The 17351-nt window shown below is 42.2% G+C and overlaps 1 long non-coding RNA gene across 9 annotated transcripts in view; it reads left to right on the top strand.

Annotated features, from left to right (window-relative positions):
• Positions 1–17351, top strand: part of LOC135229728 (uncharacterized) — a 102536-nt gene that overhangs the window by 58319 nt on the left and 26866 nt on the right. For 6 of the 9 annotated variants that reach the window (XR_010320401.1, XR_010320406.1, XR_010320402.1 and 3 more), the window contains one exon: positions 13179–14584. The exons of the other annotated variants lie outside the window; for them this stretch is intronic. This is a non-coding gene — a long non-coding RNA (uncharacterized LOC135229728). The remainder of the gene's footprint in view (positions 1–13178; positions 14585–17351) is intronic. 9 annotated transcript variants of the gene reach the window in all.

Genomic DNA, 17351 nt, shown 5'->3' with positions numbered 1-17351 from the left:
AAGTTTGGGAGTTGACTTGGGGAAAGCCCATGACAGACTCTGCTTTTGTTTAGGAGGCCATTTAGAAGAGAAACCAGCCAATGGGGAGACCATTTGAGGAAGAAATTAAGAAGGTTGGGGTGGTGATGAGGAAGGAGCAGACTTCTCCAAGGAAAATAAAAGTTTCAACATGGGGATGGTAGGGGCTTGTGTTGTGTGACCCCAAAGGACAGAAGAGGCAGGAATGGTAGGGAAACAATAGAACAAAAGATAATCCGTGCCTCTTCACAAATGTAACAAATGCCCCAGTGTTTTCAGCCTGTTTCCTCAGACTTTTGTCATCAAGCCATCCCTCCCCTTTTACTGAAGCCTCTGGAAAATACCTGGGGCTTCCTGGATGCTTGGCCTTTTTTCACCCCTTAATTATTCAGTCATATTCCCAACTTGGTTCAGGCATCACTTCCTGGTTGTAGTCTTCCCTGAATCTTCTCCTGGTAGATGAGTCCACTTCTTGCTCTGTACTCCATTGTACCCAGGAAACCCTTTACCACAGCATAAAACACAATTGCATTTACTACACATTCTTCCCCTCTCTGTGCCCATGCCTTCTATGAGACTCCGGAGCACCTTTCATTAGCAGGAGGAGTCTTCTTCTACCTGTTGAAGGCAGACCTTACGGTTGCTTCAGCCTTTGAGATAGTAGCAGAGATGATACAAGGAGAGAATTGAAAAGATTTTACATTGAGTCTTGCCCTTTTGTTGCTCTTAAACCCTGAGAACCTGTGGGAATGACCCCAGGCCAGCCTGCTGAATGATGAGGGACCATTGGAAAGAGGATCCAGCGGTTTCACTGAGTTGATTTTATGAAACTGGCTCGCAGGTGACCTGGAATCAAATTGTAGACACATGAGTAAGCCCTGATGCGAGCCACTGTGGCTGGCCCAGATCAGAAGAACCCCAGAGTGACAACCTGAAAAATTATGAGCTTAGTAAATGGTTGTTTTTTTAAGACACTACCTATTGGAGTCATTTGTTACACAGCAATAGGTGACTGATACACCTGTTAACTTGGCCGTTTCTCTCACCAGGCAGTGAGGCAACTTCTCTAAGTCATTTCATCACCAAGAGCATCTGGCCTAGGGTCTGACATGTAGCTGTTCATACAGGAAATCTTTGTTGACTTAATGCATGAATGAGTAATACAAATTGTATGTGCGAGTCTGCACAAAATCATTATGAAAAAAAGCATGATTTTTTAAAAAATAAAATGAATTGAGGCTCAGAACTACCTGCTTACAAAATTGAGGGGAGTTTTTAACCTCACTTACTTTTAGGGTACTCCCTCATCCAGATATGCAATAATTCCCAGGGTTTAATGAAGGACCAGTGCTTGGAGAAGACCTTCAACACACCCATTGCCTCAGCCTATGTGGGTGATCTCTCTAGAAGCATTCGTTCTGCTGTTTCCATTCTCAGCTGGAGCATGAGAGCCTTGGTGGGGCTGTCAACAGCATAACAGGTTTTGTCTACTTATGTGCCTGCATCAGCCTTTGAGGTTCTGTAACCTACTCCAGGGCACTATCAAGAAGCAGGTCCTACCCCTTCCCAATGTCTAGGACCCTACTATCTCACTGTCACTCTTCCCCTGGGCTCCAGTTCACTCAGTCTGATCACCTCAGTGAGCTGAGGCTTTTACCACAGACTCTTCAGAGTCTTGAAGTTTCAGGGCTTCAACACTGTGAGTCCAGCTATCTCCTTGAAATGAGGTAGGGAAGGAGGAAAAATGTAGGAAGATTTTATTTTCCATTTAATGTTGCAATAAAATTTCTTGCCATGCATTTTCGAAGGGTCCTGCCTAACAATTCCCTCTGTTCTCTTCCAAGATGTAGGACGATGAAGAGGGAGTGTTTGTTGTGTCATAATCTGCAGAAGGCCGCAAAGTGCACATGGGGTCCATTCCCCCGATGCTCACACTAGAGCACCCCACCCATGTGGAAATCTCTGCAAGTGTTACTGAGTCCCTCCCACATCCACAGTGAACAGCTTTCAGATTCTTATAAGAGGGAATTGTGTCCTAACACCAGCTGCTCCCTGGAAACCCTATGGGGCAGTTCTACTCTGTCCTATAGGGTCTCTGAGTCAGAATTGACTAGATGGCTACAGGTTTGGCTTTTTCTTTCAGCCGAGTGGTGAGAGTTTGATGTCAGCTCCATAATCATGTTATTAAAAAATAATGACAGGGTAGCAGGTGAAAGTAACAAAACAAAACTGAAATGTAATGGCTTTTTCACATTTATTGGCCCCACAGAGTTCCTTCGAGGTGTTTACTTTTCACTAGATTCGGAGAAATGTTTGTGAGAGAGACACAGCTTGAGATAGCTCCAAAATTACGTTTCCCTCCTTAATGTTAGGTTACATTAAGAGCTGGTTGGCTGGTTTATCATCTGCCTGCTTCACAAAAATAGAAGGCCCATGCAGGCAGGAACTTGTCTGTTGTGTTTGTCAGAGCATCCTGGTACCTGGTGCCTAAGAAGTGCTAAAAAATGATTTGAGTGAATGTGGGTGGGTTTTTATAAAAAACACTGTGTTGCTGTCTTTATTTAGTTAAATAGTGAAAACAGGGATAAGGAAAATGGAGACAATTATTTGTATAATTTAGAGTTACATAAGATGAGAATAGAACTTGAATAATGAAGATAAAAAAATAAGCTGTACGGATGGAATGTACCCCCTTCCCTTTGCTTTGGAGGGAGACATTTTAAAATTGGATTGTTTTTTCCCTACTGATTTATAGGTTCTATATGTTAATTGAAAGGTAGTCTTTTAGGAATCACAAATATTTCTATTGAGATACAATTCACCTGCCGTAACACTGCCTTTGAAAATATGCACAATACCTTGGCTTTTAGTATATGGGCAGACTTGGCACAACAGTCTCCACTGTCTAGCTTCAGAATATTTTCAGTGCCCCGTAAATAAAGGCCCTTGTTAATAAAGGCGTATTAACAGTCATCCTCATTACTCCTTTCCTCCACGCCGTAGCAACCACTAATCTACTTCTGTCTGTGTTGGTTTGTCTGTTCTGGACATTTCATGTAAATGGAATCATGCACGATGCGGTCATTTGTGTTTGGCTTCTTTCATTTAGCGTAATGTTCTCAAGGTTCGTCCATGTTGTGGCATGTATCAGTACTTGGTGCCTTTTCATGGCTGAGTAATATTCCAGTCTATGAATATACCACATCCTGTCTATCAGGTCATGACATGTGGGTTCTCTCCACATTTTGGCTGTTACGAATAACACTACTAGGAATACTCTGTGTAAGTTTGTATGTGAACATGCTTTTGATTCTCCGGGCTACAGACCTAGGTGTGCAATTGCTGTGTTGTATGGTAATTCTCTGTTTAACTTTCTGCAGAATTGCCAAACCATTTTCCAAAACAATTGGATCATTTTACATTTCCACCAGCGGTATTCCAGCTTCTCCACATCATCACCGACACTTGTTGTCCATCCTGTTGAGTTTAGCCATCTTACTGCTTTTGAAATAATAGTGCACTTTAGTTTAGATTTGAATTTCCCTGATGACTAATGAGGTTACGCTTCTTTTCCTGTGCTTGTTGACAGTTTCTACATCTGATTTTGAGAAATCTCTATTCAAATCCTTAGCCTGCAAACTTTTTTTCAGCTTTTTGCCTGTATTTTTACTCTCTTCATATACTTTTTGATATGCCAAAGATCTATAGATCTTAACAGTTTTAGCCTTCATATTTTGGGATTTTTAAAAAGTCTTTCTCTTTTATCAATAAAAAGAAAATAAAAACTTCTAAAATTTTTATGGTTGCATATTTTAATTTTAAATATTCGATCCATCTGGAATTTTGTTTTGTGTAAGGTATGAGAAAAAGGATGAAAACATTTTTACAGGTGGTCTGAGTGATTACCAGATTGCTACAAACGCTCCTTTTCCCATGACCCATATCTTCACTGCATTTTCCCGTAGTCCGTACAGAGAAGCCTTTTTACAAAGGGAGGCCACCATTCCCAGCCATTTCATTTTAAGGTTTGTTTTCTGCAATTAAATCCCTTGTGTGTCTTATCTACACACCTTTTCTTTTAAGCTAATACAAATTTTGTGTGAATAGGACCTTGGCGAGTGTAAGATGGGCTTGAATTTCATAACTGGTTCCGTGTGGTGTAGCCCAGCAGACGGACAGACAGAAGCAGGGCCTGCAGAGGCGACAGAAGCTATGAGAACGGGAGCCTCTAGAGATTTGCTGTGGAATTTCACATAAAGCTCTAGACTTTTCTGTGTAAACTTATCATCATATATGGACATCACCTTAGAACAGACAGAGAATAATGCTTTAAAAGTTAGACATTCCTAAGGAAGGTGTTCATTCCTTAGCGGATGCTGAGAAGTGTATGTGTTTTGGTGAAGATATGTACCCATTTCTACTGGGTATGTATCTAGAAGTAGCATTGCTGGGTCCTGGGATATATGTATGTTCACAGCTCTTGTAAATACAGACAAAACATTTTTAAACTGGTTGTATCAAATTACACTTCCAGTAGCAGTAGATTAGAGCTCCATTTACTCCACGTTATACCCAATAGTTGGTATTTTCCATCCTTTCCATTTTAGCCATTCTGGCGTGTAGCGGATAGTATCACATTATGGCTTTTTATTAGAATTTCTCTGATAACCAGTGAAGTTTTGTCACTTTTCATATGTTTCTTGGCCATATAGAAATCTTTTATACAGTGTACAAGTATTCGCTCATTTTTCTATTGAACTGTCCGCTTCCTTTTTCCTTTTTGGATTGTTCTTTATGTATTCCAGAACCAAGTCAGTATTAGGATATATGTATTGCAAATAACTTCTGCTACCACATGAATTCACCCTTGTGGCTTGTCGTGAACTTTCAGATGCAAACACCCGTCTTTTACAAAAACAAGCAAATGTGTAGACATAAAAGTTTATTAGGGGTTACCAGGGGCAGGAGGGAGGAAATAAAGTGGTGTTCCTGCATATGGAGACTGAGTTCTGGTTAACAGTGGTAGGAAAGTCACATTGATTAAGGGCAGGGTTGCACAGCCAATTAATGGTAATTACTGTCAGTTGTTCAGTCACCAAAGGTTGTGTGGTATGTTTACAACAACAACGATGAGCAGCTGCTGGGGCAACATAATAGTACTCAACGGATGAGGCGTATTCTTTTATTATACTTTTCTCTATTTTCTAATTTGTTTTTATAACATGCTACTGTTCAAATTTATAAAATGTTTGCATGATGAAAGTGGATAACAAGGTCTATCCCACCCATTACATCCTTCTAAGGTTTAAATGAGGGACTACATGCCATCAGCAGAGGCTCAGCCTTGGTTGGCACTCGATAAATACTTGATTTCTCCCACTCTTCTGGCTCACTGTCTTCTCCCCTGGTTTATTTGCTCTTCTCTTTCGAGCTGGAAGCATGTGACCAGAGGCTTCCCGACACCATCATTCTGCTTTCCATACCAATGTTATTGTAGTCTTGGGTTCCTGGGCAGCCTCTCCACAGGTTTAATTCTTTCACTTCTGTTCATTTATTGTTTAAATATATTCGTTTAATTTTGTCCTGCTTGTAGAAGTATATTCTAGTCATTGAAAATTTGGAGACTACCCCAACACACATGGGAACACCATGAGTAAGAATAGACTCCACGGCAATGGGTTTTATATGTGTGTCGCACACATTTATGTATATTCACTTAAATATTATATCCTGCTCCTTTCACTCAATATTATATTTCCATGATAAAGTTTTGTTTATTTTACAGACATCAAATTGTTTTATTATATTCTGCTGTGTGCAAGGAGTATATAATTTTAGCAATTTGAGTATAGTTGAAATATTAAATGTGCATGTTTCTAGTAATCTTCAACCTATACTTAAATCTTTTAACAAAAATCTTTGCTATTGAACCTTTTTTTTTATTTGTTATTCAGCATTCTTTAACACTAGGAGATAGTCTCAGGATCAACTCAGATCATATTTTCTCCCTCTTACACACGAAGGCCCTTAAAGTATTCAAAGATTGTCGTTGTTGTTGTTAGGTGCCGTCGGGTCGGTTCTGACTCATAGGGACCCTATGCCCAACAGAACGGAACACTGCCTGGTCCTGGGCCATCCTTACAATCATTGTTATGCTTGAGCTCATTGTTGCAGCCACTGTGTCAATCCCCCTCATTGAGGGTCACCCTCTTTTCCGCTGACCCTGTACTCTGCCAAGCATGATGTCCTTCTCCAGGGACTGATCCCTCCTGACAACATATCCAAAGTATATAAGACGGAGTCTCGCCATCCTTGCCTCTAAGAAGCATTCTGGCCGCACTTTTTCCCAAACAGATTTGTTCATTCTTTTGGCAGTCCATGGTATATTCAATATTCTTCACCAACACCACAATTCAAAGGCGTCAACTCTTCTTCGGTCTTCCTTATTCATTTTCCAGCTTTCACATGTATATGATGTGATTGAAAATAGCATGGCTTGCGTCAGGCGCACCTTAGTCTTCAGGGTGACACCTTTGCTCTTCAACACTTTGAAGAGGTCCTTTGCAGCAGATTTGCCCAATGCAATGTGTCTTTTGATTTCTTGACTGCTGCTTCCATGGCTGTTGATTGTGGATCCAAGTAAAATGAAATCCTTGACAACTTCAATCTTTTCTCCATTTCTCCTTTTGTTGCACATTGGTCCAGTTGTGAGGATTTTTGTTTTCTTTATGTTGCAGTGTAATCCATACTGGAGGCTGTGGTCTTTGATCTTCATTAGTAAGTGCTTCAAGTCCTCTTCACTTTCAGCAAGCAGGGTTGTGTCATCTGCATAATGAAGGTTGTTAATGAGTCTTCCTCCAATCCTGATGCCCCGTTCTTCTTCATATAGTCCAGATTCTCGTATTATTTGTTCAGCATACAGATTAAATAGGTATGGTAAAAGAATACAACCCTGACGCACACCTTTCCTGACTTTAAACCAATCAGTATCCCCTTGTTCTGTATGAACAACTGCCTCTTAATCTATGTAAAGGTTCCTCATGAGCACAATTAAGTATTCTGGAATTGCCATTCTTCCCAGTGTTATCCATAGTTTGTTATGATCCACACAGTTGAATGCCTTTGCATAGTCAATAAAACACAGGTAAACATCCTTCTGGTAGTCTCTGCTTTCAACCAGGATCCATCCAACATCAGCAAGGATATCCCTGGTTCCACGTCCTCTTCTGAAACTGGCCTGAATTTCTGGCAGTACCCTGTTGATATACTGCTGCAGCCGTTTTTGAAAGATCTACAGCAAAATTTTGCTTGTGTGTGATATTAATCATATGGTTCTATAATTTCCACATTCGTTTGGGTCACCTTTCTTGGGAATAGGCATAAATATGGATCTCTTCCAAAAAATATATATATATATATATTTCTTTTTTTTTTTTTTTTCCGGTCAGTTGGCCAGGACGCTGTCTTCCATATTTCCTGGCATAGACGAGTGAGCATCTCCAGTGCTACATCTGTTTGCTGAAACATCTCTATTGATATTCCATCAATTCCTGGAGCCTTGTTTTTCGCCAGTGCCTTCAGAACAGCTTTGACTTTTCTTCCTTCAGTACCATTGGTTCCTGATCATAGGCCACCTCTTGAAATGGTTGAATAGTGACCAATTCTTTTTGGTATAATAATTCTGTGTATTCCTTCCATCTTCTTTTGATGCTTCCTGCGTCGTTTAATATTTTCCCCATGGAATCCTTCACTTTCGCAACTCGAGGCTTGAATTTTTTCTTCAGTTCTTTTAGCTTGAGAAACACCGAGCATGTTCTTCCCTTTTGGTTTTCCATCTCCAGCTCTTTGCACATGTCATTATAATACTTTACTTTGTCTTCTTGAGAGGCCCTTTGAAATCTTCAGTTCTTTTATTTCATCAATTCTTCCTTTTGCTTTAGCTGCTCGAGGTTCGAGAGCAAGTTTCAGAGTCTCCTCTGACACCCATCTTGGTCTTTTCTTTCTTTCCTATCTTTTCAGTGACCTCTTGCTTTCTTCATGGATGATGTCCTTGATGTCATTCAAAAACTTGTCTTGTCTTCGGTCACTAGTGTTCAATGTGTCAAATTTATTCTTGAGATGGTCTTTAAATTCAGGTGGGATATTTTTGCTCTCATGGACTTGCTCTGATTTTCCTCAATTTCAGCTTGAACTTGAATATGAGCAATTGATGGTCTGTTCCACAGTCAGCCCCTGGCCGTTTTGTGACTGATGATATTGAGCTTTTCCATCGTCTCTTTCCACAGATGTAGTCAATTTGATTTCTGTGTGTTCCATCTGGTGAGGTCCATGTGTATAGTCACCGTTTATGCTGGTGAAAGAAGGTATTTGCAATGAAGAAGTCGTTGGTCTTGCAAAATTCTATCATTTGATCTCTGGCATTGTTTCTATCACCAAGGCCGTATTTTCCAACTACTGATCCTTCTTTATTTCCAGCTTTTGCATTCCAATAGCCAGTAATTATCAATGCATCTTGATAGCATGTTCGATCAATTTCGGACTGCAGCAGCTGAAAAAAATCTCCTATTTCTTCATCTTTGGCCCTGGTGGTTGGTGTGTAAATTTGAATAATAGTTGTATTAACTGGTCTTTCTTGTAGGAGTGTGGATATTATCCTATCATTGACAGCGTTGTATTTCACGATAGATCTTGAAATGTTCTTTTTGACGATGAATGCAACATCATTCCTCCTCGAGTTGTCATTCCCAGCGTAGAAGACTATATGATTGTCTGATTCAAAATGGCCAGTACCAGCCCATTTCAGCTCACGAATGCCTAGGATATTGATGTTTGTGCATTCCATTTCATTTTTGATGATTTCTAATTTTCCAAGATTCATAATTCGTACATTCCAGGTTCCAATTATTAATGGATGTTTGCAGCTGTTTCTTCTCATTTTGAGAAGTGCCATATCAGCAGATGAAGGTCCTGAAAGCTTTACTCCATCCATGTCATTAAGGTTGACTCTACTTTGAAGAGGCAGCTCTTCCCCAGTCATGTTTTGAGTGCCTTCCAACCTGGGGGGGTCATCTTCCGGCCATATATCAGACAGTGTTCCGTTGCTGTTCGTAAGGTTTTCACTGGCTAATGCTTTCCAGAAGTAGATTTCCGGGTCCTTCTTCCTAGGCTCTCTTGTCTGGAAGCTCAGCTAAAACCTGTCCTCCATGGGTTACCCTGCTGGTATCTGAATACCGGTGGCATAGCTTCCAGCATCACAGCAACCCACAAGCCCCCACAATATGACAAACTGTCAGACACGTGGGGGTAGCAAACTATGATTTCATTCATCATTTTCATTTTTTCATTCAATCAATATCTAGAAAGATTCCATGTGCCAGGAATAGTCTACATCATGTGGACGCAGTGGTGAAAGGTACACATTGTCCCTGCCATTGTGAAGGGGACACCCAGTGCGGGTGGGAGGGGGACTGGTAAAATGCAGTCCAGAGAAAGGACAGACCATGCTCCAGGAACCACACTGGACTTCAGAGAGCTTTGTTGGCTGCCGTTCATCTGTCCGGCTTCTAGATGTCAGAGTGCCCTCAGGCTCAGTGCTTAGTCCTCTCTCTCTATATAGACACCCTCTCTCTAGGATGTCTCAGTGAGTCGGTGGCTGTCTGTAGCTGAGGATGTGATGTTTACACCTCCATCCATTTCAACTCCTCCTGGTTCATGACTTCTATTCAAATGTCAGCGTAACTCTCTGTACCGAGTTCTTCATCTGTAAAATGTGCCTTATAATGATACATTCCTCACATGGGTATCATGCAGAGCAAGTATCTTAAGAAAGGAGAAACCCTCACAAGAGTCCTGGCACCAGTAAGTGTTAGCTGTCAGTATTATTACCTGACATCTCCACGTAGATGTCTAACAGCTATGCCATGTTATCAATGCCATGAAACAATTCTTGGTCCCAACCCCATTCCACCCTTATCGATGAATTTCTCAGGGCTTCAGTGATGGGAATGTGTGCGTTTTCCCACATAATGGACATGGCTAATAAAGGTTGGCCTGGTCCTTCATAATAAGTTGCTCCAAAGTTTATATGGGTGGACTCAGACAAGTGATAGCCAACTAATATAGACAAAAAATAGAACTCTCAGCTGCTCATATTTGTACTCTCAGCCTAGAATATGTGGTGAGGGTACTATATGGACTGAATTGTGTAACCCCAAAGCTACGTTGAAATCCTAACTACTGTACCTATAAATGTGACCTGATTTGGATATAGGGGATTTTTAAAATTATTTTAATGAGACCATACCAGTGTAGGGTGGGTCCTAAACCTAATCCCTTCTGAGTTACAAAAAGAACAGAATAGACACAGACACAAACAGGGGAAGAGGGACACAGACAAAGGGGAAGATAATCTACAAGGCCAGGAACGCAAAGGGTGGCTGGAAGCTGCTAGAAGCTGAAGTAGACATGAGCCATGCCCTGAATTCCTACTTCTAGCCTCCCGAACTGTGAGAAAATAAATATCTGTTCTTTAAAGCCACCCAATTGTGTTATTTTTTTCTTATGGCAGCCCTAGATGACTAACACATACCCATGGTTATACATGAAGCCTGGTGTAAAATAGTGTTCTCCCCTCCTTGTCTAGCCCACCCGAATCCTGCTATTTCCTTATCAGTGTCCTCTGCCTTCACTAAGAGCTACAACAGAGTCGGCTTGATGCTGATGCATAGAAATGCAGTTTATTTTTTAGTTTATATTTATGATTGACTAGCATTAATTTCAATGGTTTGTTAATTTTTCTGTGGAGGCATTTCTGTAATCTATGAGTAATAGCAGTTGCAGCTTTTCCTTCTTTTTGTTGTCGCTTTGTTCTAGCTTGGGCCTCCAGTGTTAAATATTTAATATAAATAATGATAGAAAGCATCCTTATTTTTTTAAAGAATTTTTTTGTGTGCTTTAAGTGAAAGTTTTCAAATCAAGTCAGTCTCTCACACAAAAACGCGTATGCACCTTGCTACACACTCCCAATTACTCTCTCCCTAATGAGACAGCCTGCTCTCTCCCTCCACTCTCTCTTTTCGTGTCCTTTTCGCCAGCTTCTAAACCCCCTCCACCCTCTCATATCCCTTCCAGGCAGGAGATGCCAACATAGTCTCAAGTGTCCACCTGATTCAAGAAGCTCACTCCTCACCAGCATCCCTCTCCAACCCATTGTCCAGTCCAATCCATGTCTGAAGAGTTGGCTTCGGGAATGGTTCCTGTCCTGGGGCAACGGAAGGTCTGGGGGTCATGACCACTGGGATCCTTCCAGTCTCAGTAAGACCATTAAGTATGATCTTATGAGAATTTGGGGTCTGCATCCCACTGTTCTCCTGCTCCCTCAGGGTTTCTCTGTTGTGTTCCCTGTCAGGGCAGTCATTGGTTGTAGCCGGGCACCATCTAGTTCTTCTGGTCTCAGGATGATGTAGTAACTGATTCACGTGGCCCTTTCTGTCTCTTGGGCTTGTAATCACCTCGTGTCCTTGGTGTTCTTCATTCTCCTTTGATCCAGGTGGGTTGAGACCAATGGATGAACCTCAGATGGCTGCTTTCTAATGTTTAAGACGCCAGACGCCAGTCTTCAAATTGGGAAAGCATCCTTATTTTAATGCTAATTAATTTTAAAGAGAATGTCCCACATTTCACTATGAACTATCATGCCAGTTGTATTTTTCCAACTTAAGGAACTCCTTTTCTGGTCCATGATTGCTCAGAGTCCTTATCTCTCAGTGTGATTGAATTTTATCAACTGCTTTGTCCCCATCTCTTGAGGTGAGCATGTCTTTTCTTCTTCCATCTATGCTTATGGTGAATTAAATTATTAAATCTTTAATGTTCACTCAAGCTTGCATGCTGACGATAAACCCCCTTGATGATGGCGTATTACCTGGTTTATACTTTGCTGGATTTCCTTTGCCAGTATTTTATGTAGGTTTTTGCATCTCAGTTACTTAGTGTGCTTGCCCTGTAACTCTTCTTCTACGATCCTTGTCTAATTTGGTGTCAATATTAAACTAGCCTTAGGGATGAAGTAGAGGAGCATCTCATCTTTTTCTCTTCTTTTCTGACTTTGCACAAGATTAAAATGCTCTGTTTCTTGCCTGTTTGCTGCAACCTGAATGAAAGTGGTCTCGGCCTCCTATTTTCTTAGGGAGATCTTGAACTACTGACCCATTTTGTGTAGTGATTAAAGGTCTTTTCTGGTGCTACTTAGAAAAATTTCCACTGCATGTTCTAGGCTGCTAGGATTTCATCTTTGAATGTTATGTTGTTATCACTATTTTCAGTCTCATCCACGTCAATTAATCAATCCCAGATTTTCCCTCATTTTTCCAAAGTCAAACTCTACATCTGTTCCTGGTACCAATTCCCTTATCTAAGACTTGTTTGCAAACAAAAATACAACCCAGCATCTTTGAGTCCATGATGTGAGAATACAGTCCCATATAACTTTTTTTGTAACTGTTTTTCTTGTTAAGTGTTTCTCCTCTTTTTTTTTTTTTTTTTTTGTTCATTTCCCACGTATCTAGCAGTTTCAAAGTTGTGCACTTCAGGTTGAGGTCATTAGCTGGATTGACTCCGTGCAGGGCCATGGGGTGCCAGTTGCAAATGGGCATCCAAAGAGCACTCCTCTAGAACTAGGAGGCAGGAGGAGGTGGTTGGGCGGTTGCGGGGGCGGGGGAGGGGGAGGGAACTGGGCAGGGCTGTGTGGAGAGGGGCGCCCAGGGGAGGTGCCAGGTCGGAGGCTGCCCCACCACAATCTCACGTGCATCAGGAAGGAGCTGGCTGCAGGAGCCTTTCGCCAGGCTTTCCCTGAACTCAGACCCGCTAGGCTCACAGGTCCCACCAGAACTAGGGGAAGCCTGAGTCTACCGAGGTCAAGTCCCAGGGTATACCCCTGAGCCCGGTCACAGTGCTTATGCTGGGATAGTAGGGCAGAGGAGGCGTATGGGGACTTGGGTCCAGAGGGTGACCCAGAAAGGGTGGGAGAGTTGTGGTCACCCTAGGACTCTGGCTCTGCACGTGAAGGGCCCCAGGTTGCACTTCCAGGAGGAGAAGGCAAAGCCACAGAGCCCACACTGCTCACACAAACAATCCCCCACCCCCCTCTGCCCTTTCTCCAGGCGGGACGCCCCTCCTGTGCTGTCCTCAGAAGGGCTCTTCAGGGACCACACCCCTAGTTTGCGGAGCAGCAGAGCCTGCCCCAGTCTGGACTAGGGACTTTATTTCTTCCACTCTCACCACTGGCTGAAGGCAGACTCCTGTCTCCACAGACTAAAGAGGAATTATCAAAATGAGCTCGAAACTCTAGATTTGAGTTAAGGATCATAAATTAACACAGAGAAATACAACTTTAACAACAAAGACCTGTTTGGAGCCCCAGTTGGAATTAAAAAAAAAAAAACTTGAACAGAGGGAGTGATAAAGGCTTCCTTCTTTTGCCATCCTCTCTCGGTGGTCCCAAGCTTTCTCATCTCCCACCTCACAAGACTGTATCAACTGCTTTGAGACTTTTAGAATAAAGATCCCCAGGCATATCACTGCTGTTACCCTGTGAGGATTTCCCCAGTGCTGGGTTAGACTAAGACAGAATCCTCCAGAGGCTTCCGGGGTCTGTGTACTGGATGGTCAACACACAGAGCCTCAGAGCCCACTTCATTTTTCCTGCAGTTGGGCATGACCCCAGGGACATGACCCTGAGAGTGCTGACACTTCCTGAAGCCAGTGACCCTCCCCCTGGGCTTCTCTCTGCCTGGGTCTCAGAATCTCTGAGGCCAACTTGTACCCTCGGAAGTGTTTCTGCTGAAGGACACGTAAACAGCACTGTGGGTTTGTGTCCTGCAGTCTGCAAAACTGCCTCCCCTGAGTGGGGTGAGGAGCTACTGGAATACTGAAACATTGAAATCATTAAAACTAGCAGAAGCCACAGCCCATGGTGCTGGGAGAAAACTGGGAAGGACGGAGAGGTGAAGAGGCTATAAAGGCCCAGGTGTGAAGGCGACCATGGGCCAGGATGTCCTGAAGTCGCAAAGCTGACCAATGCTGAGTGCCCTAAAAGCTGCCACTCCTGTGCCCATCTTTTCTTTCAATGGACAAAGTCTTTCCCTGCTCTTATGTGCCTGGGCTGGAAGGGCCTTTGACTTAGAACATGAAGCAGCCTCCAGAGCCTCTTGGGGCAAGTGATGGTCAAGGAGGCTCTGCCTAACCCCACCCTGCTCTTCCCACTTGTCAGAGGACCAGGAATTTCAGTCTTCCAACTCCTGGGCTGATCTAGTGACTCATAACAGGATTTCACTGGAACTGGAAGGTGTTGAAGACAGGAAGTACTCCTGGGTTTCTTCACCCAGCTGAATGCCTAGTTCCTGGTCTTATTACACGGCTTACATTCAGGATAAGAAGAGGCGTTTGGAGCTTTACGCATGACCTCTTAGCAGCGGTTTCTGTTCAGGAGTGAAGAGGTAAAAAGAAAGCAGTGTCTACTAAGTCCTTTTCCAAGAGTCTCAGGAAATTCTCACGAAGACCCTCTCAGGTAAGGACTGACGGGAAATGCCTTGGTTTAATATTAAACTTTGCCCTTGACACATTTTTTTTATGGAGGGCATATACAATATTGTCCGCTCAAGGAAGCACTGTAATTCTTATCTAGAATTTATGTAGAATGAGTATATATAAAACCTAAACTTGGTCCTTAAGCAAGGGGTTACCTCTCAGAGAAGGCCTATGGGAAGGTTTCTACCAAATTCTGTGGTGCTGCCATTGCTCCAAGGAGCCCAGGTGGTGCCAAGTTTGAGCACTCGGCTGTTAACTGAAGGTTAGTTTTTTGAACCCACCGAAAGGCTCTAAGGAGTAAAGACCTGGCGAACTGCTTCCATTAAGATTACAAACCAGGAAACCCTATCGGGGCAGTTATCCTTTTACACTGGGCCGCAATGACTCAGAAACCCACTCGATGGCACCTAGCAATAACAACAGGAAGCTGTTGCCCCCAATGTGCTTGAAGTGCCTCTCTGGGGAAGGCTGGCCTTCACAGCCAGCTCATGGCCACACGGGAACTGAGACTCATGTTTTGTTACCACACCTTAGTTTCAGTTAGTAAATTTATTTTCCAGTTTATTGACGAGACTTGACTACAGACATCTCTCAGGTATTGTCAAAATTAATTCCATTCTCTAGTAATGATTTGCCAGGATGTATTTCCAAGCATTTCCAAGAGACTGGAAAAACTTTCCAAAGAGGCTTGTCCAGCGCCATGTTGTGCAGTAACTACAGTGTTGATGTAGTATATTAACCACATAGTTTCCACGTTTTCTGCTTTCCTTAAATAACAACTGAAATTCCAAGTCTACCACCTGAAGTACTTCCCGCAGTGTTTCACTTAGAAGTCTGGTGGTGATGAATTCTCTCAGTTTTCTTTCCCCTAAGAATGGCATTATTTGAGCTTTACTCCTGAAGGTAATGATACATAGATACATGATACATAGAATTCTGGGTTAATATTTCCATCTTTCAGGGTTGAAAAAATGTTGTTTCACAATCTTTTTTTTTTTTGGCTTCCATGGCTTCTGATAGTGAATACAGAGTCATTCAAATTATTTTTCTCAGGTGAAATGTGTTGTTTTCTCTCTACCTCCTTCCTGAGTATTTTCTTGACCTTTGTTATTCTGCAGTTGATTTATATATATATGTGTGTGTCAACTGTTTTTCCCCTCCCGGGTATGTCTGTAAGTTCAGTACACTGTTTTTTTCTTTTTACATGCTGCTGTTAAAAATATATATATATATATATATATTAGTAATGTACTTACAAATATACTTGGGATGTGGCATAAGGCCCACTGGCTTGGCAAAAAACCCATAACTCGCAGAATATTTTTGTGCAAATTCGGTTTTGGGGCATGGAATTCTTTAACTTGCTGTGGTTTGCTGAACTTCTTGAATCTGTAAGTTTACGTCTTTCACCACATTTGGAAAGTGTTCAGCCAGTATTTTTTCAAATACTATTTTCTTCACCACACATTTTGTCCACTTCTTCTGGAGTTCCAATAAATAAGCTTTTTGTCTAGTTCTTGAGGCACTGTCCATTTTTTTCCATATTTTCCTCTCAGTTTGCAGAATGGATATTTTCTACTGATCTATTTCAAGTATTTAGTTTTTTTCTCTGTCATCACCATTCTGCTATTGTGAAAATATCAACTGAATTTTTGATTTCTACGATTGTACTTTTAACATGTAAAATTTTCATTTGCAAATAGCACCTATTATCTTTCCATTTATTTAAAAAGTGTCCCTGTTATTTCTTGGATTAGAATAGCATTTTAAAATCTGTTTCTTATGATTTTGAGAGTACAAGTCCTGCTTAAATTTTATGGAGAATTTTTTTGTTTTTAGCAGTCGATTGACCCAGTTATGTTCAGGCTCCAAGTTCTGTCCCATCTTCTGTATTCTATGGTTCAAATGTGAGTTCAATTTTTGAAGGCTTTGCAGCTGTATTAAAGTCTAATCTATGTGAGCGCCACTCAGTATGGAACCTCGATGGCATTCTAACCCATAGTGCGGGTCTTAAAGGATTTGATAATGCTTCTGTGGGTCAGGGCAATGGATACGCACCTGAGGGGTGAACCAGGAGTTCATAGCAAGTCTGCAGAATCTCTTTCTTGCACAGCCTCCTCTTTCTCTTCTGCTCTCTGAGTTCAGAAGGAGTGCTTTCCTGGCCCACTGGTGGGAATGCTGGAGCTTTAATCTCCTTATTCTGTTGTGCACATCAGTGACTGGTTCTGCCTATGGGGCCAAAGCACTGGACAACCAGCCAAAAGGCTGGCAGTTTGAACCTGTCAAGAAGCGCCTCAGAAGACAAGCCTGGCGATCAGCTTTTGAAAAGTCTCACCCTTTGAGGTAGAATTGACTAGGTGTCAGTTAACAGCAGAGAGAGAGAAAATGTAATGGAGCTTTCTCTACAATATTTGGTTCTTCCATACTCTGGTCAGAGAGAAGGATTCTCCTCTGCCAGAGTTTCAGGTGTCTGCCCACCTGCCCAGCTGCCTGTCTCTCTCCTTTGTGGACCTTCTATCCCATTTATATGAGAGAGGGCTTCTCTCGGGGCTGTTTCTGTCCACAACGGGTGTGCAGCTGTGAGATTTGGGCTCACTTAATTTCAGCCTCTGGAATATTCATACTCTATGTTCTGGCTCCGCCCTGCCCCCATCCACCTTCAACACTTTCCTTTGCAGAGTCCTGAGATAGTGTCCCATGCATTTGTCCAGATACTTAGTTGTCAGATACCAGCATAGCCACCAGGG

The sequence above is a fragment of the Loxodonta africana genome, unplaced genomic scaffold, assembly GCF_030014295.1.
Source record: "Loxodonta africana isolate mLoxAfr1 unplaced genomic scaffold, mLoxAfr1.hap2 scaffold_483, whole genome shotgun sequence".
NCBI classification, from domain to species: Eukaryota; Metazoa; Chordata; class Mammalia; order Proboscidea; family Elephantidae; genus Loxodonta; species Loxodonta africana.
Note: the sequence above shows the minus strand (reverse complement) of the source record. Positions and strands in the feature narration are given on the sequence as shown.